Source organism: Sarcophilus harrisii, chromosome 2, assembly GCF_902635505.1.
Source record: "Sarcophilus harrisii chromosome 2, mSarHar1.11, whole genome shotgun sequence".
Taxonomy (NCBI): Eukaryota; Metazoa; Chordata; class Mammalia; order Dasyuromorphia; family Dasyuridae; genus Sarcophilus; species Sarcophilus harrisii.
In genome coordinates, this window is record NC_045427.1 from 288,828,300 (window position 1) to 288,839,482 (window position 11,183).

An 11,183-nucleotide genomic window follows, 5' to 3' on the forward strand; every position below is an offset into this window, starting at 1 on the left:
TCAGTTATCTTTACATGGAAGATTCCCAGAAACATAGATCAACCTTAGTCTTTCTCCAAAGCTCAGTCCTATATTACCTCTTGCCTTTTGGTTATTTTTGGATAGATTCTCCATGGGTATCTCAAAATCAACAATTCCAAAGTAGAACTTATCTCTTAAAAGAACAGATTTTTAAAATCTTTTCCAACCTTCTTTTTAAATTTCCCTATCAGCATCCCTCAAATCATCCAGATTCATGACATCTGAGGCACCCTTCACTTCTCTTTATTCCCTGATTCACATATTCAACATATTGTTTTCTTATATAGTCTACTGCCAAAACATATCTTGCATCTGTCCTCCTCCCTTTTCTCATATAGTAAGAGATTCTTGCCACCTCTTATCTGGACTGTTGTTATCTTTTCTCATTAAAGTCCCTTTGTCTAAGATCTCTCCACACTAGCAACATTCACATAAATACAGGACATATCATGTCACTCCCCTGGTCAATAAACTCCAATAGCTCCTGATTACTGGGAAAAAAATGAATTCTTCTGTTTGGCACTTTTGTAACTTAGTACCAATCTACCTTCCCAATCTTCTTTCATATTATTATTCATTTATTCTGATTCAGCCAAACTGATCTTAAACTTCTCAGAAGATAGTTTACTTTTTTGGATTGTTGTAATTGTTTATATTTTTTTCCACATTAAGCATAAGTCTGTATGTCTCCTATTGTATAGGAGACTCTCTGCCATTGTACAGACTATCTTCTCTCACCTCCACTATGTAGAATCTGTAATTTCCTTCAAATTTTGTATAACACACACACACACACAGACACAGACACACACACACACACACAGACACACACACACACACACACACACACACACACACACACATTGCCTTACCTGGTGTCTTCAACTGTTAGAGCTTCCATCCTAAAATTTCCTTGAATTTATATTATTTATGCTTTGTATATATTTTGTATTCCCAGCACCTGGCAAAATGCCTGGTACATTGTAGGCAATTAATAAATTCTTATTGATCGAATAATTGTATGACAGAATCTCCCATCCTCTAATCATCCTAGATGCCCCTATGAATGCGCTCTAATTTGTCAATGTCTTTTATGAAATATGACATACAGAACTGAATGGAATATTCTAGAAGTATTCTAACCAAGGTAGAATACAGTGAGCTCTTATCCTCCACATTATGGACACTATGGATCTATTGATGCAGGCTGAAACTGCACTAGGTTTTTTGGCTACCATGTTGTACTTTTAACTCTTATTAAACCTGCAATTCTCTAAAGCCCTCAAGTCTTATTAACATGAATATCTTCTAGGATAAATGTGCACCTCTGCAGTTCTGTTTTTTTTAACCCATGTATTGGATTTTACATCTATTTCTTCTATTAGGTGAACTGTACATGAACCAGTCTCCCAGGCTTAGGATAAGGAGGAAATTAAACCATCAGGACACAGTGAGTTCAAATAAAATAAAGGTTTTACTTCATAAGCTGATATAAAAAATAATTCAAAGATGACATGTTTCACTGTCAAACATTAGTAGAAATAAATCTTTCATGGCTGCATATTGACTTAAAAAAACCTAAATTACCTTTATTTAATTTGCTTTGTATTTTGATTTATTTTGCTAAAAAGTTTCCCAATAACATTTTAATCTGATTCAGATAGCTCTCAGGAAGTTTGAGCAATGGGAAGCATTTGCATCTTTTGTTTTAAAGTACATATAATCTGGCACAGGTATAATCTATATCAAACTACTTGCCTTCTTAATAAAGAAGAAGTGAGAGGAAGGGAGAAAATTTGGAACTCACAATTTTGAAAAGCAAATGGTACAATTGTCTTTATATATAATTTTAAAAAATGAAATATTAAAAATAGTAATACAATCTATGTTTTCATTCAAGATACCAATAAAACCACTGAATAGAACAGGCCTAATAATACATAATGCCTCAGGTACTCCAGTTGACATTGACCAATTAATAAAACAGCTTTAGACTTGGTCTTTTAATAAGAAAGTATATCTCCACCTGGCCTATTATGCAACTAAAATATCTCCATCTTGATCACAAAATAAACTAGAGGTAAAATTTACAAAGGAGCACATTTTGTTTTTCAGCTAATTAAAAAATTCATTTAAATCTAGAGGAAGAAAAGAAATCCTACCAAATTATTTTTATGACACAGACATGGTGCTGATACCGAAACTACACAGGGTCAGTCAAAACTGAGGAAGAAAATTATAGACCAATTTCCCTAATGAATATTGATGCCAAAATCTTAAATAAACTATAAAGAGATTATAGCAAGTTATTCCCAGGATAGTACACCGTGACTGAGTAGGATTTATACCAGGAATGCAGGGCTGGTTCAATATTTGGAAAATTATTACCATAATTGACCATATCAATAACCAAACTAACAAAAAAATCACATGATTATCTCATTAGATGCAGAAAAAATCATTTGATAAATCCAACATACATTCCTATTAAAAATACTAGAGAGTTTAGGAATAAATTGGCTTTTCCTTAAAATGATCAATAATATCTATTTAAAGCCACCAACAAGCATCAAATGTAATGGGAGTAAACTGGAACCATTCCCAATAAGATCAGGGATGAAACAAGGCTTCCCACTATCATCATTACTATTCAGTATTGTTTAGAAATGCTAGTATTGGCAGTAATAGAAAAAAAAAGAAATCAAAGGAATGAGAGTAGGTAAGGAGGAAACCAATTTTTTTTTTTTCAGATGATATGATGTTATACTTAGAGAATCCTAGAAAATCAACAAAAAAACTACTAGGAATAATTCACAACTTTAGCAAAGTTGTCACATAAATCATCAGCATTTTAATATATTACAACAAAGTCCAGTAGCAAGAGATACAAAAAGAAATTACAATTAAAATAACTGTAGATAATGTTAAATATTTGAGAGTCTACCTGCCAAAGCAAAGGCAGGAACTATATGAACAAAATTACAGAACACTTTCCATGCAAATAAAGTCAGGTCTAATTCCTTGGAAAAAAATATCAAGTGCTCATGAGTAGGCCAAGATAATATAATAAAAATGACAATACTACCTACTTATTATCTACTTATACAGTGCCATACCAATCAAACTCCCAAGAAATTACTTCATAGAGCTAGAAAAAAATAAGAACAAAATTCATCTGGAAGACCAAAAGGTTAAGAATTTCAAGGGAATTAATAAAAAAAATGCAAATGAAGGTGTCCTAGCTGTGCCAGACCTATAATTATATCATACAGCAGTGAGCATCAAAACCATTTGATACTGGCTAAGAAATAGAGTAATAAGTCAGTGGAATAGGTTGGATTCACAGGACAAAGTAGTCAATAACTATAGCAACCTAATGTTTGACAAATCCAAAAACCCCAGCTTTTGGGATAAGACCTCAGTATTTGACAAAAATTGCTGGGAAAATTGGAAATTAGTATGACAGAAACTAGGCATTGGCCCATACCTAACAAGATATACTAAGATAAAGTCAAAATGGGTTCATGATTGAGACATAAAGAGTGATATTATAAACAAATTAGAAGAACAAAGGAGAGTTTACCTCTCAGATCTGTGGAGAAGAAAGAAATTTGTGGCCAAAGAGAAAAACTCAAGTACATTGTGAAATGCAAAGTGAATAATTTTGATTATATTAAGTTAAAAAGTTTTTGTACAAACAAAAACCAATGCAGACAAGATTAGAAGGGAAACAATAAACTGGAAAAATTTTTTTTCCCATTCAAGGGTTCTGATAAGGGCCTCATTTCTAAAATATATAGAGAATTGATTCAAATGTAAAAGAATTCAAGCCATTCTCCAAAAGATAAATGGTCAAAGGATATGAACAATTTTCAAAGGAAGAAATTAAAACTATTTGTAGTCATATGAAAAGATGCTCTAAATCACTATTGATCAAAGAAATGCAAATTAAGACAACTCTGAAGTATCACTACACACCTCTCAGATTGGCTAAATGAGAGGAAAAGATAATGATGAATGATCATGGAGGGGGGAATATTGGAAAACTGGGACACTGATACATTGTTGTTGTCATTGTGAACTGATCCAACCATTCTGGAGAGCAATTTAGAACTGTACCCAAAGAGCTATCAACTGTGAGTATCTTTTGATCCAGCAGTCTCATTATTAGATCTATATCCCAAAAAAATCATAAAAAAAGGAAAAGGACCCACATGTATAAAAATGTTTGTGGCAGCCCTGCCACAAGTGGCAAGAAACTGGAAACTGACTGGATGCCCATCAATTAGAGAATTAATTATGGTATATGTATGTTATGGAATATTATTTCTCTAAGAAAAGACCAGCAGGATGATTTTAGAGAGACTTGGAGAGATTTACATGAACTGATGCTAAGTGAAATGAGCAGAACCAGGAAATCATTATACACAGCAAAAAGACTATACGATGATCAATTCTGATTGATGTGACTCTTGTCAACAATGAGATGATTCAGGCCAGTTTCAATGGTCTTGTGATGAAGAGAGCCATCTGCATCCAGAGAGAGAACTGTGAGGACTGAGTGTGGATTACAACATAGCATTCTCACTCTTTTTGTTGTTTGCTTGCATTTTGGTTTTTCTCATTTTTTCCCCTTCTTGATCTGATTTTTCTTATGCAGCATGATATTTGTGGAAATTTGTATAGAAGAATTGCACCTGTTTAACATATATTGGCTCACTTGCCGTCTAAGGGAGGAGGTGGTGGAGAGAGAGGGAAAAATTAGAACACAAAATTTTGTAAGGGTGAATGTTGAAAATTATCCATGTATATATTTTGAAAATAAAAAGCTTTAATTAAAAAATACATAATTTTTCACAGATTAAAAAAGAAGAAGAAAAATGTATCTGAAGATGCAGAGCTGCCAAAAACTGAAATGAGTTGCTTGCTAAGGTATCAGGTCCTCCCTCAATAGAGGACATCACAGAAGACCTGGAAGACTCATTTGGTGGGTACAGATAGGTGATGCAGTACATAGCACTGATCCTGTAGCCAGGAGAACCTGAGTTCAAATCCAGTCTTAGAAACCTGCCATTTAATAACTATGTGAACCTGGACAATTCACCGAACTCTGACTGCCTTGCCAAAATAAATAAATAAATCAACATGATGTATGTTTAGATAGTAATCTTTTCAAACAGATAGCTAGGTTTTTGTGCCTCTGTTTAGGGGGCATGTGAATCCAGCTCCTAGGAATGCCCTATAGTTAGATTAACTTCTCCTACAGAACTTATTCTGTGGAATCTCACCTATTCCATTAAAAATCTATTCTACTTATATGTGAGCCAGAATATAACCAGTTTTCATACTTTACTGATCAGAGATTCTAAAAGATTGTAGTTGTTTTCTTCTGAAGTTCTCATTATTTTACTTCAATGAATAGTCACTATTTATTGGACCAAATCAGGTCTTAAATAACAGGTCTTATAATCAATTCTTGCCTTTTGAAAACTGAGAGACAGTTTCATGTTTCTGCAGAAGCATGGGTTTTAGATATAGTTAACTTGTACTTAAATGCTGGTTTTTCTTATTACCTGTGTGACATTGTGTACTTCTTTTCTTTGGACTTCTACTCTATTATCTATAAAATCAAAGGACTTTTCCAATTCTAAGTCATATTATCCTTTGGAATTATCATTAATGTACAAATAAAGAATTTATCAAGTGATTTGTGTGACAGATTTATTATCTGCTTCCCAAACTCATCACTCATCTCCTCTTAGTCTTTAATTAATTGAATTATGAATACATTATGAAGCAGGAGTTCAGGATCAACCTTACTCACTTGGCTTATTTTGGGTATTCCTCTCTCAGTATGTTACTCTATTCATTCTTATCATCTTAAATTTGAGATTAATCCAGTAGTATATTTGGATATTTCCTTATTAATTACCACAATTTCAACTTCTCTCATTAACTAATCAACTCTAGCTTCAATATGAAAGAGGATGCAGAACAGGAAAGGAAAAATTAAGTTTGAAAATTTCATTAAAGATCAAAAATGAAAGAGGTTAGAGTCTTATGGATACTTAAAACCTTCACAGCTATGTAACATTTAAAAGGAGAATTAGAATGCAGTAGACATGAGATACATTGACCGTGTCATTAATAAAACAGCATCTATATCAAAATGCAAAGGATATGACAGGCTATAAATATGATAATCATTTCTGAATTTGTTGTTTATGTACAGTCAGATTATCAACTACTTAGTGCAAAGATTAAGATAAATACTAAAATCATAAAAAGGATAAAGATGAAAAGCTTAAAACACTTTTAAACTTAATGTGTACGTGAGTTGATAAATACAATACATTTGAAATGGGTAAAAATAAAAGTCAATGATATTGCCATTAATAATGAAAATTTACTATTACAAAATAATTGCTTCAAGAAGAAAAAAGCCCAGAAACTACATTATTAGTAGATATTTAATATGGCTGCCAGAGATACATGATAGTCAATAGCAAGAATGTTTTAAAATATAAGCTCATTTGCAAAATATTGTTGAAATTCACAAAACATTCAAAACCAATTTTGTACAAAATGAATCTGCATAGAGTCTAAGTGTAGAACACCAGCTAGAATCCATTATTCTAAGAGCATTTGTAGATGAAACTGGAAAGATGACCACAAAATGTCTGACATCAAACAGATCTGATGCTGTTTTCTAATGATAGTTTTACATTGATGATAGTGAAATCAACACATTTAAAATCTGACATCTCAGTACCCTAAGCACTGAATCAGGAAGAGGCAATGGTACTTTAGAAGATTAGAAAGGGAAAAATGACTGGATCTGACCAAATGCATATAGAAGAAATTGGCCTCATAAGTAATGTGATTCTAAATGTGTGCTGAAATAGATTTCTCCAGGGACTGAATCCAAGAAAAAAGAATAATGAAATCATAATATGATATGTGGGGCAGCAAGATAGCCCAGTAGGTAGAGTGCCAAGCCAGAGTAAGGAAGACTCATCTTTCTGAGTTAAAATATAACCTCAGACACTTCCTACCTATGAGACTTTGAGCAAGTCATTCAACCTTTGCCTCAGTTTCCTTTTATGTAAAATGAACTGGAAAAGGAAATGGCTGACCAATTCAGCATTTGCTAAGAAAACTCCAAATGGGGTCACAAAAAATCATGCATGACTGAAAAGACTGAAAAACAACAACATTATTCTCACTATATCTTTTCATTGGGAAGTTCTGCTTTAAGACAACGCATTTTGACAATGATATACTTAAAGAATCCTAGAAAATCATCCAAAAACTTACTGGAAACACTTCACAGCTTTATCAAAGTTGCATAAAATAAACACACACAAATCATCAGCATTTCTGTATATTACTGACAAAGCCCATCAACAAGAGATAGAAAGAGAAATTCCATTTAAAATTACTATTAACAAAATAAAATACTTGTCAGGGGGTCTACCTGCCAAGACAAACCCCAAAACTATGTGAACACAATTATCAAACATTTCTCACACAAATAAAATCAGATATAAACAATTGGAAAAAATAGCAATTGTTCATGGCTAGACAGAGCTAATATAATAAAAATGACAATTCTGATTAAATTGATCTACTTGTTCAGTGCCATAAGCAAACTGCCGAAACATAATCTTTTAAAACTAGAAAACATTATAACAAAATTCATCTGGAAGAACAAAAGGTTAAGAATATCAAGGGAATTAATGAAAAAAATATATACAAAGAATGGTGGCTTAGCAGTACCAAATCTAAAACTGTATTATAAAGTAGCAGTAATCAAAATCTAATTTGGTACTGGCTAAGAAAAAAGAGTAGTGAATCAGTGGAATATATTAGATACAAAAGAAACAATAATCAAGCCCTATAGCAATCTACTATTTGATAAACCCCCAAATGCCAAATTCTGGAATAAGAATTTACTACTTGACAAAAATTGCTAGGGAAACTGGAAAATAATATCAGAAACTTGGCATAGACCTATATCTCCCCCTCCATACCAAAATAAGTTAAAAATGGATACATTATTTGAGCACAAAGATTGATACCATAAAAAATTAGGATAACAAGGGATAATTTAACTATCAAATCTTTGGAAAAGGAAGAAATTTATGACCAAAGAAGAGCTACAAAACATTATGAAAGGCATGATGAACAATATTAAATTAAAAAAGATTTTTTACAAATAAAACCAACAGAAACAAGATTAAAAGGCAAATACAAATCTGGGGAAACATCTTTACAGTTAGTATTTCTGATGAAAGTCTCGTTTCTGAACTATATAAAGAACTGTGTCAAAATTATAAGAATATAAGTCATTCTCCAGTTGTAAATGGTCAAAGGATATGAACAATTTTCAGATGATGAAATTAAAGGCATTTATAGTTATATGAAAAAATTCCTCTAAATGACTATTAATTAGAGAAATACAAATTAAAATAACTATGAGGTACAACCTCACACCTCTCACACTGGCTAAGATGACAGGACAAAATAATGATAAATGTTGGAGGGAATGTGGGAAAAGTGGGACACTAATGCATTATTGATGGAGTTGTGAAATGACCCAAATGTTCTAGAGAGCAGTCTGGAACTATGCCCAAAGGACTATAAAACTATGTATACACTTTGGTCCAGCAGTGCCATTATTGGGTTTGTATCCCAAGGAAATCATAAAGGAGGGAAAAGGACCCGCATGTACAAAATTGTTTGTAGCAGCTCTTTTGTGGTAGTAAAGAATTGAAAATGAGTGGATGCCCATCAATTGAGGAATGGCTGAAGGTAATGGGATATTGTTATTCTATAAAACATGATGAAAAAGCAGATTATAGAAAAGCCTGGAAAAATTTACATGAACTGATGTTGAGCAAAACAAGCAGATGCAGGAATACATCATACACAAAAACAGCAAAAATGTTTGATGATCAACTATGAAAGCCTTGGTTCTTCTCAGTGATTCAGTGACTGAATGTAAATCAACATATGCTATATTCACTTCTTTTTTCTAATTTTTTTATCCTCTCTCATGGTTTTTCCCTTTTGTTCTGATTTTTCTTTTTCACCATGATTCATAAAGTAATGTATATTGGAAATAAATAAATTTACTGCAACAAAAAATTAAAAAAGAAAATGCATTTGGTTTTTATGGGTATTACCATAATGGTAATACCTGATGGTTGATTGCACATTTAATTGTTCTAATTGCTTTATATATATTAATTTTATCTTTCAAGTATACTGTTAACTTCATGGAGAAAGGGAGCTAGGTTACTCATATATTGCAGTGCTTTGAATTCCCCATAGAATTAGCATCAAACTCATTCCATGTTTAACTTAAATCTATCATCTTATATAATTCCAATATTGTATTTTTATAAATAATATTATATTTATTTATTCAAATAAATTATTCAAATAAAATTATTCAATTCAACTTATTCAAATAAAAATATTTTGCTTTCCTTTAATTATCTGAACAAAGGAGCAAAGGTTTGCCTAAAGTGTTTCCATTTTGCCTGTTAGTCAGTAAGTCTCAAAAAAATTTGAATGGTGTTTATTATGTGCCAAGCCATTGTGTTTAGTACTAGACATATAAAGAAAGGCAAAAGACAGTCCTGATCTCAACGAACTCACAAACTAATGTTCTTGAGATCTCTGTTACCTTTTCCTGAGTTCTGGGGATATTTTTAGATGGGAAGGTGAAATCATTATTGGCTTTCTGAAAAATTACAATTACAAGAAGAGTCTTTTAGGAGAACAAACAATTTACTTACCTACTATCATTGTTTATACTCTTCTTTCCATGGCCCAAATTCTGAATAAATTTGACCTCTCTTTCACTTGGAATGAAGAATGGCTCCTTTAAAATGTTTTTCCTATTTAAAAGTTTTTGTACAAACAAAACAAATGCAACCAAATTTAGAAGGAAACAGAAATCTGGGATTTTTTTTTTTTTTTACAATAAGCATCCCATTGGCTTAAAGCCTCATTTCCTAAAGGTATAGATAATTGGTTCAAATTTATAAAAAATATAGGTCATATCCCAATTGATTAGTGATCAAAAGATGTAAAAAGAAAGTTTTCAGATGAGAAAATCAAAATTATAGTAATATAGAAAATAATTCTAAATCACTATTGATTAGAGAAATGAAAATTCAAACAACTGAGTTATCACATCATAACTTTTCTCTTGACTAATATGACAGAAAAGGAACATAATTAATATTGAATGGGATGTGGGAGTATTGGGAAATTAATACACTGTTAGTAGAGTTGTGAACTGATCTAACCATTCTGGAAAGCAATTTGGAACTATGCCCAAAGGCCTATAAAAATGTTCATACTCTTTGAGCCAACAATACCACTACAAAATCTGTGTATCTAAAAGAGATTTAAAAAAAAAAAGGTGAGAGGAAGGAACTATCTGTACAAAAACATTTATAGTAGCTATTTTTGAAATGGCAACACGTTGGAAACTGAGTAGTTATCCATCAAGTGGGTAATGACTGAAAAAGTTGTAGTATATTATTGTAATTGGAATACTATTGTGCTCTAAGAAACGATAAACAGGCTGATTTTAGAAAAAACCTGGAAGACTTTTATGAACTAATGCAAAGTGAAGTAATAATTCCAAAGTATTCACAATGAAAAATGCTCTTGTCCTCCAGAAGAAAAACAGATAGAGTTTGAAAACATATTGAAACATATTATATTTTTAACTTTCTATATTTTTTGTAGTTATAGACCTTTTAGGACTATTTGGTAGTTTTTCACACCATGACTAATATATGTATGATTGAACAAATAAAACCTGTGAAGACCGAGTAAGCACTCTGGATACCTTAGAATCAGCCAGAGTCAGGACAAGCAAAAGTCCTTGGTCTTTATTCTTGTTCTTTAGGGGTAGAAGTGAATTGGATGGACGTAGGATCTCCACGACCTTTCCTCTTTGTCTCCTGTCCAAAAGTGACTCTGGCTAGTCTTACTCCACCCCCTAGTCCCTTCTATAATTCTCTGTATACACCAATTATCAAGCCAGCATAGAATATTGAGAAGGGCCATTTTCCAAGCATATGATAATAGAGTATTGTCCAATCAGTAATTAGCCTTAAGCGCTCGGTTGTCTGACC